Genomic DNA, 19418 nt, shown 5'->3' with positions numbered 1-19418 from the left:
AAGCTCCACTCCTCCATTATGCATCAGGTATTCTGGTTGAGGTATTTTAAAGCCTATTTCATCTGCACACTGTATGAGGTTTCTATTTTTTTCCAATGCTTACCAGATGAGAAAACTGGAGTTCTTAGGGTTTCTGTCGCCCACTCAAGGTGACAGTGTGTGGTTAAAACAACACCTTGTATTTGGATTATCAGACTCCACAGTTTGCACTGTTATTGTGAACACCGCTTTCCACTATGAAAATATTTAGAGAAATGTGAAATGGGTTGATGTACATGTGAGTCTATTTAGGCAGCATTAAGAAAACAGTTCCTACAATGTATCATTATTAAATTGCAAATTATTGTTCAATTAGGAAGAGAATAGATTAATTGGAGTTCCCCATTTTCTTGAAAAAATCAAGATAGGAAGGTAAATTTATGTTGTCTAGATTTTCCAAAAATTTATGGAGGAACGTTGGCTTGTCTAGGCTGACCCTGTTGCTGGTGCTGAAAATGTTTCACATCTCCTGCTTTGAAATTTTCTTTGCATTGATGTACTTGTTTTTACAGACATAAATTTTGTCATTTAATAGTCAACCTTGCTTTTATTTTTAGGAAGACTCCTGCCACTTGTCAGAAGACTTGGCTTTCAGTAAACACTTGATGTCTATGAAAATCTAACTGTCTTGTTAGAGAGAGTGATTTCTGCATTTGGCATTTGAAAGACTATGGAGGAGGCTTGAGTGGCATTGCCACCATGTTTCCTGAGCACAGAGGACAGCTTTGCAAAGACACTGCTTGGAAGTGGACTGCGCTTCTTAGGTTTGAGTAGTCATAGTTTTAATGAATGATATCATTGTTGTGTAGACAGATTTACTGCAACAGGTTGACAAAGAGTTCTGATGAGTTCTGAGTGTGTGTGTGTGTGTCAGAGAGAGAGAGAGAGAGAGAGAGAGAGAGAGAGAGAGAGAGAGAGAGAGAGAGAGAGAGAGAGAGAGAGAGAGGGGAGAGAGAGAGAGAGAGAGAGATAGAGAGAGAGAGAGAGAGAGAAAGAGAGAGAGATTTTACCTCTCCTACTCTTTGAGGTCTATGGAGAAGAGGGCAATACCTTTCAAAAGGTAAGAATTCATTTTAAAGAAAGACAGAGGGAGGAAGGCAGAGTGAGAGATCATCAAATGAGGAAGTGATTCCTCTAATTATCAGAAACAGGAGAGGAGAAATAATGGCTGAAGTTCACCTCCCCATGGGGGAATGAATCATCAAAATAACCGGTGGAAAACAAGCTTGTGCAACCTTGAGCAGCGTGTGTCACCGGCTGGTGGAATTTTTAGAAAGGCAGCAGTTTGGGCTCATCACTGCGGTTCCTGATTGCACACACCTGTTTGGGGCATGGATTTTGCAACCCCCCAAAAAGGGGAAACTGAACTCACTGCTCCTCCTGAGCTGTGCAAAATAGCAGAAAACCACAGCTGCTCGAGCAGTTAACAGATATCAGTAAAATACCCATGTTACATAATTAAGGATAACGTTCTTGAAGCATATGGGCTGAAGGTATTATACTCTCATTAAAACTTTAGGTAGCAAACAATTTAGCACATTCTCATCTACTTCTAGAGTTGAATTCTATAATAAATGTTTGTAATTAGGCATGCTGTTAAACATGTTATTAAATAATACATGAAGACAATGGCTCATGAAATATAGACAGTTTTGAGGTTTATGTACAAGTGACACAGAAGCTTGGAGTGAGCCATGGGAGAGTTCTTCTCACTGACTTGGTGAGTGTACACTTCAGGTAGCTTGGGTAAGATGGGAAGAAGGTCATGTGGTTGCCTAGCTTGGTGGTAATCTCACAGAAATGCCAACTGAGAACTTCAGGTTTTTGTCTTTTCTGTTTAGATATGTAGCCATCTTCTGGGACCTGCCAGCCTTGGAGAGAGAGAAGATCCAGAATACTACACGCCGAAAACACACTGTATTAGAGCAGACTGAGATCAGATTGCTGGGGAAAAATAAAGATGGATAAAGTTAAGTATGACCTAAATCAACATTTCAAGATGCACAGGGTGGACTAAGGGTGCTGTTCTTTTTGATGAATAGCAAGGACAAGAAACATCTCTTGTGAATCACCAGGCAGGTGTTTGCTCTCTGGGGAAGTGACAGGAAACTCATCCCTGACCTGAGGTTACTTGGAGGAAAGAGCTTCTTTTGGTTTTGTTTCTCAGCTTGGTGTACAAGTCAGTGCCCTATCTAGGGAAGAAGAATGCAGATGATCCTTGGATGTCCCCAAGGGAAGAATGACCACACTATTACAGAATTAAGGTCATCTAGAGATCCTGTTTCCTATTGCACATGAATATGGAATTTGGTAACAGAATAAACATGACATTTGGAATGTTCCTAGAGCATACTTAGGGCAACTGGCAAGGCTGACATAGCTTTTACTGATCTGTCTGTTTAGTGAGTGGACAGGATGCCAGTCTGGCAGTTTGCATTGGCAATAAATCACTACTAGACATTTTATTTAAAATCTGGCACTGGCTTTGGAGAGGTGAGGGATTGTCAATTTGTTTTTATTTTGAGGCCAGGCACAATCATAACACAAACAGGCCACCTGGAAACTTTAGCACATATGTAAAAGTGTGGCCCTGGTCTGTGGCCATTGCGTGCTTGGCAGGAGCAGGGAGAGGTAAATGAGAGTAAGCACTGCTGACCAGGAAGACCCTGGCAGACCTGTGCAGCCCGAGGCAGCCCTGCTGGAAACCACGCTGGATCCCAACGTGTGATATAGGAAGGCTATCATCAGCATAATAGATGAGATAAAATTTGGTTTCCTCTTTTATCATGAGATTCTCACAGAGTACATTAGGAACACAAGCAATGCATTCCATCTGAGAGAGAGAGAGAGAGAGAGAGAGAGAGAGAGAGAGAGAGAGAGAGAGAGAGGTCACTCCAACAATAAAGTTAAGTATTGAGTTGGTTTGTTCCTGCCTTTGCCATCCTCCACCTCATGTCTTTTCTTCTCTTCCTCTGGTTTTCTGTCTTTATTTTGTCTTGGATTGCCCCTTTTTAAAAGGATAAATTGTGATCAATGCCTCGCAGTTTTGAGTGAAAAAATATTTCACGGTAGGCACTGGAAATGATCTTCAGTGCAGAGTTACTGCCTAGCAAGCATGAAATTCTAGCTTCAATCATAGTGCTCACACACATGCATACACATGTGCGAGAATGCATACACATGTATGTACACACACACACACATACGAAAGGAGAAGCTTAGACTCTTACAGCTACTGCAGTGGCAGAAGTTAGGACTCTGTTTTCACTCTCAGCAATTGTGTGATTTTCTGAATATTCTGTAAGGCTGAACAGTATCACGGTGTAGCTTTTTTAGTTTTTTTTTTATCGTGAGCATATGAGCTATTCCCCCTGCCCCCTAGGAAAATCATATTTCAAATACACCAACTTACTAAGACACCAGTCTTCTTGTCTTCATTTGCATGTAATATTTACAAACCTTAATTAGTCTCCACCTTGTTACTGTGCAAACTCTTAGGATCACTTAGATATAGCTTTGTGAATGGCTTCATTTGTTCATTTATTAGAAATATATAATTTACTCATTAAGCTACAAATATTTAAATGGCCCCGACTTGGCTTTCAAAGAGTATTTCACCTCTTTTCCTTGACTTTATATGTATAGTTTTCATAATAGAATATAGCTAAAAGTAGGAAAAATATAGACTCTGGTATCTTCTTGGTAAAATCATTTGAAGTGATGTAATGGTCAAATGCAAACGAAGGCACCATTTTAATGCTGTACTGAAGACACTCCTGGTATTCAGGACATTTGTACCTAAAGATACCTGGTATTAAATACTCAGAAAAACTGTTGACATTAGATTTATGACTTCAAGGACTTTTCTTTGTTTCAATAAATGTAGTATTATACTGTTTACAAAATGTTCTCAAAGGTTTTCTTATGAATGTAATCGGGAGTCTGTTGCTACAATGTCCCATGACTAAGCCGTGACTTAGTTGGTTGAGGACATTCATAAAAGGATACAAAGAAAAGCAGAAAATGAGAGCCAGCCTCATTAAAGCCACTTAAAAACACCACAGTTCTGGTAGTTTGAGCATATCCAATGGCTGCTTTGAGTGTCAACTTAGCAAATCTGTGCTCCCAAAGATCAAGTTGGGGTGTGTAGGTACTGACACGGATCCCTATGTTTAGGATCCCTGGAGCTCTGAGAGAGACAGTCACTTATTGGGCATTTGCTTTACTATCTGACTGCCCACAGGTAACAGTTGCATACAGACTTCCATCCTGGCACCTGTCTGCAGCATTGTTTTTTTTTGATTCAATATACACATGAATTTGGATTGCAGTTTTCTGATCTGGGTGTCTTCTATCTATTTTAAGGGCATACATACATTTCCATATGTATGTGTTTACAGGGCTCTCAGGTTTAGAATGTTAAGCTTTATGTATTTAATTAATTAATTAATTAATTAATTAATTTCTTTATTTATTTCTCCTATGCTACAGTTGTTACAGAGCACACATTATTTGTGTGTGTTAATTAGAGTGTAATTTTAAATTAATTAATTTTGTGGATTCAAAATGTTAAAAGCCCATGTCTAATTTTCCTTCTTAAAGTTTTGAAGTAGGTAGCACAGTTTGTTAAAGAATGAGATATAAGATAATATCATATATGCATATGTAGATATCTGTATATAAATAAATTAATGGAGAATCGTAAAGGTTAAAAGTATCTCATTTTTCAAGGAAAATGTCACCAATATTCACTAGGTTCTTTAGGCACAGAAGGTCACATTCATGCATGTCCTACTGGCTAACTCAAACAAAAATAGTCTCTGAGGCAGAGACCTGCAGCACTGGTGCCAACTTCCACGACATAACCAAGAATTTCTTTATTTAGAACGTCCCATGTGTTATTTTTTAATCTCTGGAATCTCAGGGATTTTCCCATCCCTCTACATGCTTGATACATTCCTGGGCATGGCAACCCCTGTTGGACTCCTGAAACTTTCCTATTTTATTTTTAAAATGTGGCCAGTGACTGTTTCTGTGACAAAGGGTGAGATTCCCAACGCTGCATCACAACATATCCGAAGACCATCGTGGGCTACAGAAACCAACTCAGTGAGCCACCAAGGTGTCCCTTAAGGAACCATTGATAGTAAAGATTAAAAACTCGAGATCTGTGTGAGCCTGGGGTGGGGGAAGAATTATGTGGCAACATTGCTAAGTGCTTGATATCATTCTCTACCATTCTGAGACCACAGTTCATCTTTGCCCAAGAAAGCATACATATTTAATCTTTTTACTTCAAGTTTTAGTAGATACAGTAGGCTTGAAGGTTGGTAATCCATTTGCTTTCCACACAAGTAATGGCAATTTAGGTCTTGAGCCAGACTGTGATAATCTCTAAGGCAGTTATCCTAACCACATAGGCCTTTTGGGTTGTATATGGGAAACTATTAATATATACGTGAACATTTTATCCTATTTCCACATTGTGTTTATGATGTAAACACATCACAGTCTTTACAATAATGCACAATGCACAACTCAGAGAACTCCTTTTCACTCATGAATATCTGAGTCTGAGATTCACACAAACTGTACTTTTGTTTGACTCCAAAATGTGGGTGCCAAATGAATCTACTGCACTAGGCTTATGAACACTACTGCAACTGTGCAGCCACGATTTCTCTACTGGGAGAATTGTTTCAGCAGATAAACCATCTGGCTTGAAACACAGCCTTCTTTGAAAATATTCCCCATTATGTTAGCTCTGAAACAATGTGTACAACTATGTTCCAGTGGAGGACATGGTTAACAGAAATTCAATGTCAAACAATCTCTTCTCTGTAATCCCTGGTAAATGTTAAAAAGAGGTAATCAAAATGCAAGATTTTAATTCTTTAAAGAATCATTGTGAGTGTGTCTGTCCTAAGATGAGGAAAATTTGGGAAATATTTAATAAAAATATAAAACGATGGTGTCTAATATCGTGACCTTTTCTCTAAGGCTTGCCTATGTAGAATGTGGTTACTTTTGTTGCGAGTATCATGCAAATTCTCAGTAATGGTCAATGCTCTTTCATTTCCTTTTTGCCAAGTATTTTCAAACATGAGTTGGTTTTATATTGTTGGAATATTCTTGAAAACTTATAACTAAAGATTCTGATGTGAAATTGGGTGTCCCTGGGTGCTTGATGGCTAACTAGTATAAATTTGATAGAATTGTTTAAACCAATACAGTATTACTATTACATAAACAAACAAGTTTGGATAAAAAAAATGAGAAATGGTCTGTTTATACGTTGGCAGCATTTAGAATGATGCTCCAAAGGACGCTTGATGAAGTTATAAGAAAAATAGTCAAAACAAGTGAGTTTTTCTGAGTCTGTGAGACAAAAACATATCTGTGTGGGGAGGAGGAAGGCATATTTGGGCCCTCGGGGGCATCAGCCCATTACTAAAAGGAAGTGAACTAGGGGACAAGTCCTGGGAACCAACACTGTACAGAATGGGGAAGGCCACAGACAGCAGAGGTACTCAATTCCTTGATGAGAAAGACTGCTGGGCAAATGGAATTCCTCTGAGGAACAAACAAAATGGTGCATTAACAGCGAAGCATCATCACCCCCACCCCACCCCAACCACCCCCCCCTACCCCCCCACCCCCAACCACCCCACCGCCCCCACCCCCCCCACCCCTCCACCCCTCCACCCCACCCCCACCCCCCCCCACCACTTCCACCTCTACCACCACCCCCCCACCCCTCCACCCCCCCACCCCCCCCCACCACCTCCACCTCTACCACCACCCCACCACCCCCACCACCACCCCACCACCCCCACCACCACCCCACCACCTCCACCTCTACCACCACCTTTGCAGTCTTGTTGTTGTCATCATAGTTGTCGTTGTCCTCCTCCTTCTCCACCAAACTTCCTGCAATGTCCAAGACTCTTAGTGCTTTGCTAAATGTTTACAAAATGCTGCTTGATCTTGTTCCTTGCTTACCTGCTCTTTCTTGCCTCTCCATTCACCTCTCTTGATTAGCAAATTTGCATCACTTACCACATGTCTCAACTTTACATTTTCAAGAAGTTGTGCTGTTTACTATTTTTTTAGTTCCCCCTGAATAAGAGAATTAGGGCTCATAGAATTAAACCCCTCCCCTATTTTATGATTTTAGATAGGAAATACTGGCATGAATCAATGGCTTTATTTTACATGTTATCATTTCCAAGTGTTGGGGATTTCTGAGTGATGGCTTCCAATGAGGGGCTTGCTTAACCACATTCATGAACCAAAGGACCCAGGAGGATCTTGCAGAGGACTGACCCACACGGTATTGTAAACACAGACATTGAGCAGAGCTGTGTTTAGCGATAGGATTGTGCCTGGAGGAGCAAACATTTAGTCCTCATGGTATAATTAAGCACAATGCTGTTAGTGAGTGTCATGTATATTAATTTTGACTTTTTTTTTCCTGACCATCACTTTATGAAAAAGCCTTACAAAACTGCTCTTTAGAATTTGTTAATCTGTTCTGCCTTATGGAAGATAGAATGGACAGAAACATGGTCTGCTCTTGCCATTGTTTCTTTATAGTCTTGATGCCATCTGGGAAGTGTGTTATCTGTTCCTTGAAGCGCTGGGGTCTTCTCAGTGCATTCCAGGGCCATTAGCTGGAGCAGACACTCTATTAAGTTATACCGTGTCTATGTTTATGACGAAGAAGTGAGCTCTGGAGTATGTCTTTAGCAGGAAAAGAACAATCAGCAAATTAATGTACTAGACTTCTATGAAGTCTTTGGTAAAGGTTAATTATCACTCCAGTGCTATACAGTCTGCTGCTGTGAAGTGAGTTCTTAACTCGTGGCTTGGGCTTGCATTCCCTGAGTTTATTTTTTCATGAAACTCATGCTATGTTTTCAGTATAGATCTTGGTAGTGCGTCTTACGAACAGGCTACTCTATTCACTTTCCAGTTCTCCTGGAATTCCATAGCTACTTGTGGGGTGTCTACTGCTCTCTCTCTCTCTCTCTCTCTGTACCCACTTGAGCAGGTGGGTACTGAATGTTTAAAAGTGTGACTTAATCTTTAAATGCTGAAATTTTGCCTCAAAATTCTGGTGCAAATATATGGCAAATCCTTAATTCTTTTAAGACAAAATCCAACTAATCTAATGTTTCTTGTAAAGTTAAAGGAATGTGTCTTTTTCTCAGGACGATCAGAATTTGACCAAGGTAATATTTGGTACAGTGTACATAAAGTTGAATATCCCTATATTTTGGGAGAATTTAAAACTTAATTGTTATGATGATGATGGTGATGTGATGATGATGATGATGATGATGACGATGATGATGAGTGTGTGTGTGTATTGAATGCCAGAGTAAGCCTGGAGGTGAGAGGACATCTTTGGGGAGTCTGTCCTCTTCATTTACTATGCAGTGGGTGCAGGGAGGGGTGGGACTGAATTCAGGTCCTACAGCTATCACAGGAGCATTGTTAACAACTGAGCAATCTCACTGGCTCCTGAAAGCAATTTAAGTGAGCAAATTTTAGAGTTGAAAAGATACATGCCCAGTGACCTGAGTTCCAAGGATGAGCCTAAGGGAAGTTAAGGAATTCTTCTCCCCAGAGGGGCAGATAAAAGGACAGTGGTGAATAATTTACACATCTGCTGCCTTTTGTACTTTGTCAGGTAAACCGCATTTCTTGACCTTTCCAAACTGGATGAAAAAAAGTCAGTGCAGCAGGTAGCACCCACCCCTTCACCCCCCAATCAGCCTCAGCTGTAGATGAAAGAGCATGAAACCTAGCGACTCAAAGCAGACTTTATGATCTGATGGCCATCACTATTTACTCAGGTAACTTGAGCAAGAGATGAGGTTTGAGAAACAAAAACAAAAACAACAAGCAAGGACTGGAACAGAAAGAGTTCCACTCACTGCACTGTGCTGAGGTGTCGTGCGGAGGGCAGGTAAGGTAGATTAATAACGGGGCCACTCCTAACAAGGTTTGGGCTCTTACTGTCAGAGGGTAATAATTAATGATCAAGTGTTAATGGAGATACTGGGCTGTTGATGTCATTAATTCAGTTCAGTGGAGCCAGTTCTGCCCGGGACCTGCCACAGCTGTCACCGCATTGGCTTAATTATTCTAGTGCCTTCAGGCTTTTTCCTTTTATTTTTTTCCCTTTACCCTTTTTCCTGTACTAACTATAGGGCGTTATGCTTTCCCTGACACAAAAGTATGAAGAGTGTCCAGCTCCCTGGGCAGTGCCAAGCCTCAAGACCGTGGATACCCAAAGGCAAAAAAGGAGACCAGAACTTTTTGCTTGGTGGCAAAGATAGGAAGTCCGAGGAAAAGACATGCTTAAAAAGCCTGATTGTGCAGATGTAATTTGGGGAGGGGGGTTCTTTAAGGGTTTGTATGTTGACCGTGAACTCTGAGCCATGTAAAATGTCAAAGTGCTCACCCTCTCCCACAGAAGAATAATTCCAACAAAGGGAATATACAAAGCAAGTGTGGCCCCTCCGTGAAGGGACAAGGAAGTCAGCTTTGCCCTGCCAGCAGGAGCAAGAAAAGGCAGCAAGGGAAATGTCCTTATGTTCCTGCTGCCAGGAGTGCAGGAATCTGACTTCCGTGCCTTTCAAGCCTTCTTGCATTGAGTTGCTTCTATCTCATGCTGCTTTGAAAACTTTTTTTTTTCTTCCTGCTTTCAAATTACTATTTTCATCTTTCTGCTCTGGCCTGGCCCAGTGATAGCTATGGTCTTCACTTTCTTCTTTGTAACTGGATTGGAACAGTATGTTTATTTTATTTTGTAAGATGCCCAGTTTTCAAATCGTGTAATTCAACAAATCCCGCTCTCCTTTCTTTAGATGTGTATTTCTACGTCTGGGAAGTCAAGCTGAACCAGTGTCTCCTGACAGGATGTTGCTTGACTCATGTCCAGGCTGAAGTACTTAAAAAATGCCAGGCACTACAACAATTTTAAATCTCTCTCTACACTGCACATGGCTATTTAAAATAATTGAAGCTCTTCAAATTTTTATATGTGCTCAAATTTGGAAGTCATTGGTTCTGAGCATGTGCAGGACACAATGATTTAAGGTTGTTAGAGTCTCCTCAATTTATGCCAAGTGTTTTCAGCTTGAGTCTGACAGGGGAACCTGAACTGGGGCGTTGACAAGTGATTTAACATTGTCATTACACTCAGATGTTGTGCAGGTGATCAGAATTATGGACACTTGTTTACTTTTTGAGAAAAGCACTGTAAAAATGACACTTTGTTGTTGTTGTTCAAATGATATTATTAGCCTACCTGAAAACATTTAAATTCACCACTTAAAGAGCACCATGACCCAATTCCAATTTTACTTTTACGGTCAGAGTTCTCACCGATGACCTGATTGTAACCACAGTTGTGCAGCCATGTGAGCGTTTGGCTTGGTCTAGAGCACGCATGGAGCAATAAGTCTTCAGTAAAACACCTGATGCACTCTGCTGATGTCCCAGAGTCCGGAGCAGTTCACTCTTGGAGAGGATGCAGGGTTTACTCTGAATACTGAGATCTTTGAATGATTGCATTTCACACCCAGTTTAATTTCAATATCTTAAAAAGTACTTTTATTAAATACGATTTCACATGAAAAAGTCATGTTATACTATCTTTACTTAAAATACATCTTAATTTCTAATATCCTCTTTGATCTGGAGGGCCCTGAACCAAACGCAAAGGTAGATAGTTTGGATGCACACCAGCTGGAATTCTCAGATGATTACTCTGTCACTTGATGGCCCTTTAATATTCCTTGGGGGTCTTTTTACCAAAAGACAATCTCTGAACAGGAACACTGAAATTCTACTGACTGTCTTGATGCCAGGGCTCCGATCTGGAAGGTAGATTTATGGTTTAATAGCTAAGATTATGTAACAACAAAAAAATCTAGTCATTAAGAAGTCTGCTAAAATTTTGAATGTTTTATTTGTGCCTCTGAGAAGCACGTGGATGTTGTTTTGTCTGATTTAGATGACAGAGACAGAGGTGAAATTCCAGTCTATCTCTCATCAGTTCCTTTCCTCAGCAAATATTTTCATTTTGATAACAAATAGTAGAAGTCGATTTGGATTTGATATTTTAAAAATTCCTAACCTGGATTTGGAGTTTGAAAAATTCTGGCCCATGAAAACCATCTGATTTTAGGAACTAATTTTTTTTTTCCTGAATCTATATTTTTATTAGAACAGAAATTTAACAGGGTTAGAAATAGAAAATGCTAATTATAGAAAGCATGTTGTATTTGGAGTTTCTGTAGCCCTAGGGATTTAGAGCCCCAAGCTATGAAAACTCCCACATTTGGTATAGAAGTCAACCTTTGCACTAAAATTTATTATTAGTTTGAAACTTTGAACAAAAAAGTTTTATGTTCATGTATTTTCTTTCTCCTGTGTAGAATTTTGACAGAAGCAGTAAAGCCAAAAGAATTTGTTTAATTGTTTTGCTAATTTTGCTAAGTTAAGGATATACCAGTGCACCAGTGTTGTGCTATTAAATAATAGAATCTATTGTACTTAGGTCACAGATAGAATGAGCATAGTCTATGTGAAACCCATAAGAATGCCTAGCAATAACCTCATCCAAACAGCTACGTCTGTTTGGAAGCCCTTGAGAAGTAAAAAAAAAGTTATTTGCAAAGACCAAGAGACTGTTTGAATCTAAAATTCTTAATTTGTCAGCAGTTCTGGCTAATTAAACCAATTTAAACACACTTTAGATATGTTTAAAATACATCACTTAATGCTCCCTGTTTTAGTAGTAGCACTGTGGACAACTACATCTAAAATGACAAGTACATTCATAACCATGCCATATGTTATGACTATGGACATCAGCTACCATACCCTACCCATCATATTGTACCATGCACATCTCTTGGCTTTGGGAGATAAGTAGGGAGACTTCTAAGACTAACACTCACTGTTATTTTCAACTGATTTCAGTTTTAGAGAGAGATTAATTTAGCAAATCTCATTTTATCATATAGGAAGTAAATCCCAGAGAGAAAAAGGGTAAGTTAAGAAATAATTAATACACAAACACTGGAAGAAAGATATAAAATATGTGGTTTACTCTGTGGATATAAATGATTTCCTTAAAAAAATCTTTAAAGGGAATGATGAGCAGATTTAACTTCATAAAAATGGAAAAGATAATTATTTTTCTGTATATAAAAATGCCAAAGTTGGGGTGAAGAAATGCAGTATCATTAAGTGCTTGCTGGGCAAGCCTAAGGATAGAAGCTTGGATCTTTGAACTCACAGCAAATTTGAGTTGGCACAGTGACTCTCTTTAATTCCAGCCTTGGAAGGAGGAGGGGTGAGGATCCCAGAGCCAGATGGCTAGTAGGACTGAGGCTGTCGTCCTTAAGCTTTGGCTTTGACTGGGAGACCCCATCACAGTGAATACAAGTGTCTTAGTCAGGGTTTCTATTCCTGCACAAACACCATGACCAAGAAGCAAGTTGGGGAGGAAAGGGTTTATTCGGCTTACACTTCCATGCTGCTGTTCATCACCAAAGGAAGTCAGGACTGGAACTCAGACAGGTCAGGGAGCAGGGGCTGATACAGAGGCCATGGAGGGATGTTCTTTACTGGCTTGCCTCCCCTGGCTTGCTCAGCCTACTCTCTTATAGAACCCAAGACTACCAGCCCAGGGATGGTCCCACCCACAAGGAGCCTTTCCCCCTTGATCACTAATTGAGAAAATGCCTTACAGTTGGATCTCATGGAGGCATTTCCTCAACTGAAGCTCCTTTCTCTGTGATAACTCCAGCTGTGTCAAGTTGACACACAAAACCAGCCAGTACAACAAGGTAGACCAGTGAGGCAATGATTCCCAGACCACCATATTCTCAGGCAGCCATGGGTTTTCACACCCTATACATATGCAGACATGTATGCACACATCTCACACACAGGAAAAGCAAAAGGAAAAACTGTCCACATTGCAATGGAAGGAGGTCAGATCCTGGCTGGGCAGCTGTAGTTGGACACTGTCTTAAATGAAAAATAAGAACAAGAACTGGAGTAAACTTTAGTGATAGAATGCTCACTTAGCATAAATGGGACTTTGGATTAAATTCCCAGCCTTGCAAAAACAAAAGAAAAGAAGCTAGAATGGAAACAAATGAGAGAGACTGGGACAGAGACGCCCTGCTCAACTTGGGTGAAAGTCTGAGTTCAGATTACCTTAACATCAGGTAGGCTGCCTGCCTGTAGACCTTCCATACTCTCTTGGTGCCATCAAACCCTATTACCAATCTGCCCAACCCTCATTCTAGCTCTGTATCAGTCCCAAATGTGGGTGGAGACCCTCTCTCTCCTTAACCACAGGCCACACCGACAAGAAGACCCGAGAAGAAACAGAGACACAACACCCATCCCACAAAGATAATCTCAGGAATCCTCACCTAGATCTATAATAATCTGAAACTTAGGAGCCCAGACACTAGCATAAGATCACAACATCAGCCAAAGCAATATGTCATGATCAGAGCCCAGCTATCCTACCACATACAACAAGCCCTGAATATTCTGACACAGCTGAAGCACAAGAAAAAGACCTCAAAACCTACTTTATGAAGGTGATAAAGTTCCTTAAAGAGGAAATGAATACATACCTTAAAGAAAGCCAAGAAAGTCAAGAAAAAATGTTGAAGGAAACAAATAAAACTGGTCAAGACCTCAAAATGGAAACAAAAGTAATACACACAAACACACACACACACACACACACACACACACACACACACACACACTGAGCGCATTCTGGAAATGGAAAATCTATGTAAGCAAATCTGAACTGAAGATACAAGCTTCACCAATAGAATACAAGAGATGGGAGAGGGAATCTCAGTTGTTGAAGCTACGATAGATGAAACAGATGCACAGGACCGGGAAAAAGAAGGCTGCTAACACTTCCAGCAAAAGTACCTGGATACAAGATGAACTCAAAATATCTGTAGCCCTTCTCTATAGAAATGACAAATGGGTGAGAAAGAAATCAGGCAATGAACACCTTTCCCAATAGCCACAAACAACATAAAATATCTTGGGGTAACTCTAATAAACAAGTGAAAGGCTTGTGTGATAATAAACTCAAGTCTTTGAAGATGGAAGTGAAGAAGATATCAGAAGACAAAAGCATCTCCCATGCTCATGGATTAGTAAGATCAATATATTAAAAATGTCATCCTACCAAAAGCAATAGAAGATCCATATATACATCCATATACCTACTCATGCCCGACTTTTGGTAAAGAAGCCACATGCAATGGAAAAAAGAAAGCATGTTCACCAAATGGTGCTGGTCTACCTGTATGTCTGCATTTAGAAGAATGCAAAATAGGCCCACATTCATCACCCCGCACCAAAGTCAAGTCCAAGTTCATCGAAGACTTCAGCATAAAACCAGATACACTGAACTTGATAGAAGAGAAAATAGGAAATAGCCTTGAACACATTGGCACAAGAGATAACCTTCCCCCCCCCCCCATTTTTTACTGGTTATTTTGTTTACATTTCAAATGTTATTCCCCTTCCCAGTTTTCCCTTGAGAAGTGCCCTATCCTCTTTGCCTCTGCTTCTATGAGGGTGCTCCCCCACCTGCCCACCCACTCATGCCTCAGTGCCCTAGCATTCCCCTACCCTGGGTCATGGAGCCTCCATAGGACTAATGGGCTCCTTCCCAGTGATGCCTAATAAGGAAATCTTCTGCTACCTACCCAGCTGGAGCCATGGGTGCCCCCATGTGTACTCTTTGGTTGGTGGTTTATCCCTGGGAGCTTTGGTGGTGGTGGGGTGTCTTTTGGTTGATATTGCTGTTCTTCCTATGGGGTTGCAAACCCCTTCAACTCCTACAGTCCTTGACCTATTTTCCCCACTGGGGTCTTAAACAAAACACCAATAATGAAGGCATCAAGATTGACAATTAGTAAATGGGACCTCATGAAACAGAAAAGCTTCTGTAAGGTGAAGGACACCATTAATAAGATAAAACTGGCAGCCTACAGAATGGGGAAAGATTTTTACCATCTCTACATATGACAGAAAGCTAGTATCAAATATATGCACATATGTATATGTACAGACACACACACACACACACACACACACACCCCATTCTGAGTGAGGAGACCTAGACCAAAAAGGACATGTATGTTGTATAAGTAGATGTTAGCTAGAAGTAAAGGATACTCATGTTGTACTTCACAGACCCAAGGAAGCTAGCGAGAAGGAATGTCCAAATGAGGATGCTTGAATCTCAGTTAGAAAGGGAAATCAATAGTCACGTAAGGCAGATGGAGGAAGACAACTGGGTGAGAGATGGAACGGCGAGGGGAATGGTAGGGTTCAGGATCAGGTAAGGAAAGATAGGAGAGAAGGTCAGAGGGCCAGGAGAATGAATGAAAATAGGCTGCTAGCCAGGGTGAGGCATGGGGGACATCACTAGGAAATTTCAGAGACCTGGGACTTAGGAGACCCCTAGGAGTCTATGGGGATGGTTTTAGCTGAAACACCTTGCAGTGAAGATATTGAACCTAAAATAGCCACTTCCTGTACCTAAGGAGGACCTCATTGGAGGAATAGGCCACCAATCTACCAACAAAACTTTCAACTCAAAATTTGTCATGTCTAAAAGTAACATAGGGACAAAGATGGAGTAGAGACTGGAGGAATGGCCAACCAATACCAGCCCAATTTGAGGCTGATCCCATGGGCAAACACCAGTCCATGACACTATTAATGACATTCTGTTTACTTGCAGATATGAGCCTAGTATAATTGTCATCTGAGAGGCTCTACCTAGCAATTGCCTGAAACAGATGGGTAAATTCCCAGTCAAACATTGGACAGAGCTTGCAAATTCTTATGGAATATCTGGGAGAAGGATTGAGGGATCTAGAGGGTATGGGAACTCCACAGAAAAATCAACAGAGTCAGCTAACCTGGACCCTTAGAGGCTGTCAGGGGCTCCCTGTACATATGTAGCAGATGTGCAGCTCAGTTTTTGTGCATATCCTTCAACAACTAGAGCAAGGCTGGAGTGTCTGCCTGCCTGTGGATCCTGTTCCCCTAACTGGGCTGTCTTGTCTGGCCTCAGTGGGAAAGCATGTGCCTAGTCCTGTAGGGACTTGATGTGGGGGAATACTCAGAGGGTAGCTCTGCCCTCTCACAAGAAAATCAAAGAGGGAAATATTGTGAGGGACCATGGTGGGGGGGGACTTGGAGGGGGGGGCAGTTTTGGGGGTGTAAATTGTATAAAGGCCTGTCCACATCAGAAAACCCAAATAAGATACAAAACACAACAGCTAGTATTGGATTTGAAGCAAGGTATGAATCTACCAAAATTAATTGTGTTTATATTGTAATGAAAAAAAAATGGATGCTCACAGTCAGCTATTGGATAGATCACAAGGCCCCCAATGGAGGAGCTAGAGAAAATACCCAAGGATCTGAAGGGGTCTGCAACCCTATAGGAGGAACAACAATATGAACTAACCAGTACCCCCCCAGAGCTCGTGTCTCTAGCTGCATATGTAGCAGAAGATGGCCTAGTCTGCCATCAATGGGAGGAGAGGCCCTTGGTATTGCGAAGATCATATGCCCCAGTACAGGGGAATGCCAGGGCCAGGAAGTGGGAGTGGGTGGGTAGGGGAGAAGGGCAGGGGGAGGGTATAGGGAGCCTTGGGGCTAGCATTTGAAATGTAAATGAAGAAAATATCTAATAAAAAAGAAAAAAATTGAAAATAAAATTAAAAAAAACCAATTCATTTCCCAACAATGTTGACAAAAGAGTTTACGAATAAAACAAAAACTGAATTACTTTAATGCTGAAAACTAATACCTAGTTTTTAAAAATTCATGGGTTCCAGAAAAAAATGAAGAAACATTCCATGTTCACAGACTGAAGGTGATGTTCTAAGATGCCTTTTCTCTCCAGGTTTGTATATTGACAAGAAAAATATACAACCTTTATTAGGATTTTGTGTAGGTTTCAACAATGTGATTCCAGAACTAACATGGAGAAATCAACAGCTGCAGAGAAGGCTCTGGAATAAGCAGTTTCAACAGGCAAAGTGAGCAATGCACACTTCCCATTGTAAACTGAGTCATAGCTCTGCAGAAATGAGCAACAATGGTTTTGTTAACAGTCCAGACACAGACCAAGAGTGCAGGATGGGAATTTCAGAGACAGATTCATATACCATCGGTCACTGGCAGGTGGCAGAGAACCATGGTGTTTTCAATACATTGTACGAACGAACTCCATAAAGTACTGGGAACTGACATTGACTTTATACCTAACCTCATTTAAAAAAACAAAGCAGAAATGTATTTTAGATTTAAAAGCAGAACTCCAAACTAGAATATTATAGAGTAAACAATGGCAAAAGCACTTTGTGATCTTGGCAAGGGAAATATTTCTTAGATAAGGAAAAAAGCAGATACCACAAAAGAAAAAAAAATCATAATTTAGAACTTATTAAAAATTAAAAACTCTGCTGTTTGATAATAATGTGAAGAAAATGAAAGCTGAAAAAAATTATCTTCAGAACACATTTGGTAAAGGGGTTGTATTCAGAACTCTGTGTACAACAACTATTGTAACTCAATAAAAATTCTAAAATCAACCAAATATAAAACAGGCAAAGCATCAGGGTAGCTCATCAGAGCCAAGATACAGGCAACAGCTTTTGGGATACTCCACGCTCTAGTTGTTCAGGACCCACATGAAAACCGTGCTGCACATCTGCTATATATGTGTGGAGGCCTAGGTCTGACCCTTGTATGTTCTCTGGTTAGTGGTACAGACTCAGAGAGCTCCAAGGGTCCAGGTTAGTTGACTATTGGTCTTTCTTTGGAGTTCCTATGCCCTTAGAAGCTGCAATCCTTCTTTTCATTCTTCCATATTCCTCTTCTCCAAGTTCCATCCACTTTGGCTGTGGTTGTCTCTATCTGTCTGAGCCAGTTGGTGGGTAAAGCCTCTTAGAGGATAGCCATACTAGACTCCTGTCTACATGCATAACAAAGTATCATTATAATGGCAGGGATTGGTGCTTGTTCATGGGATGGGTCTCAAGTTGGGTTAGCCATTCCCTCAGTCACTGCTCCATCGCCAATCCCTGCATTTTTTGTAAACAGGCTAAGTTTTGGGTCGAAAGTTTTATGGGTGGTTTGGTGACTCTATGCTCCACTGGTGTTTCTGTCTGGCCACAGGAGGCAGCCTCCCTAGGATCCATGTCACCTATGCTGTGAGTCACAGCTAAAGTCACCCCCATTGATTCTTGGGCACCTCCCTTGTCTGTGGTCTCTGTCTCTTCCTGGAGATGGTCCCTACTTTTCCTTACTCAGTTGGTCAGTTGTCAGTTGCAGATTTGCATTCACTCTCATGGCCATCCTGCCACCCCCTCCACCAGTCTTCTCCCCACACCCTCCATCAAGCCCCTCCCAATGCCCTCTCCCATCCAGTTCTCTTCCTTTATCTGCCTTCCACAACCATTCCATTCCCACTTTCAAATGAGACTCAAACATCCTTTCTTGTGCCCTCCTTCCCGTTCAGGCCCCTTGGATTTGTGGAGTGTAGCATGAGCATCTTGGATTTTATAGCTAATATCCATTTATAAGTGAACACATACCGTGAATGTCATTTTGAGACTGGGGTACTTCACTCAGGAAGATATTCTTAAGATCCATCCATTTGCCTGCAAAATCATGATATCTTTGTAAATTATTATTTGTATGTATCTTTTTAAGGTTGACCGTTTGGTATTGGATAACCAATTAGTGTGCTCTTCCCTGGGGAAGACTCTACTTTCTACTCTCAGCTTCTTTACTTTAGTTTCGTGTAATTCTTTGTATAGGTTTAAAGCTGCCTGTGCTTTCTCTCTCCATACTTGTGGGACTATTGTTGTCCTTGTTCAGTTCAAGTTTAGATAGCTGTGTTGGTGATTTTGTATAAAAGTAGCTTCTGACATAAATGGGGGACACAATCTCACAGAAAACTCCTTTTTCATGAGGGAAAGTTGAGTATTTTCCACTTAAAAATTTGAGATTATTGAATTGGTTTCTGAAACATAAACAAGCCTCAATACATGCATACATACATGCACACACACACACACACACACACACACACACACTTGCTTTTAAGTAAAAGCAAGTGTCTGTACTTTGAGGTGTTGAAGGATTGATCTACTGTTAAAATGGATATAGGTGTTTTACAACAGAGAAGATATACTTGATTTTGGCTCTCCTATTAGGCTACATTTTATATGTGTGAAGATTCCAGGTTATACAGATATAAAAGGCCATACTAG

At 40.7% G+C, this 19418-nt stretch overlaps 1 long non-coding RNA gene across 2 annotated transcripts in view; it reads left to right on the top strand.

Moving 5' to 3' along the window:
- The window catches only part of LOC115030382 (uncharacterized), a 44662-nt gene extending 38670 nt beyond the window's left edge, over positions 1-5992 (top strand). For both annotated transcript variants that reach the window (XR_003835972.1, XR_015046539.1), the window contains 2 exons: positions 597-803; positions 1881-5992. This is a non-coding gene — a long non-coding RNA (uncharacterized LOC115030382). The remainder of the gene's footprint in view (positions 1-596; positions 804-1880) is intronic.
- Positions 5993-19418: the final 13426 nt, after the last annotated feature.

The sequence above is a fragment of the Mus caroli genome, unplaced genomic scaffold (assembly GCF_978045245.1).
Source record: "Mus caroli unplaced genomic scaffold, Mus_caroli_1 scaffold_2, whole genome shotgun sequence".
Classification (NCBI taxonomy): Eukaryota; Metazoa; Chordata; class Mammalia; order Rodentia; family Muridae; genus Mus; species Mus caroli.
This window is presented reverse-complemented; position numbering and strand designations above follow the sequence as displayed.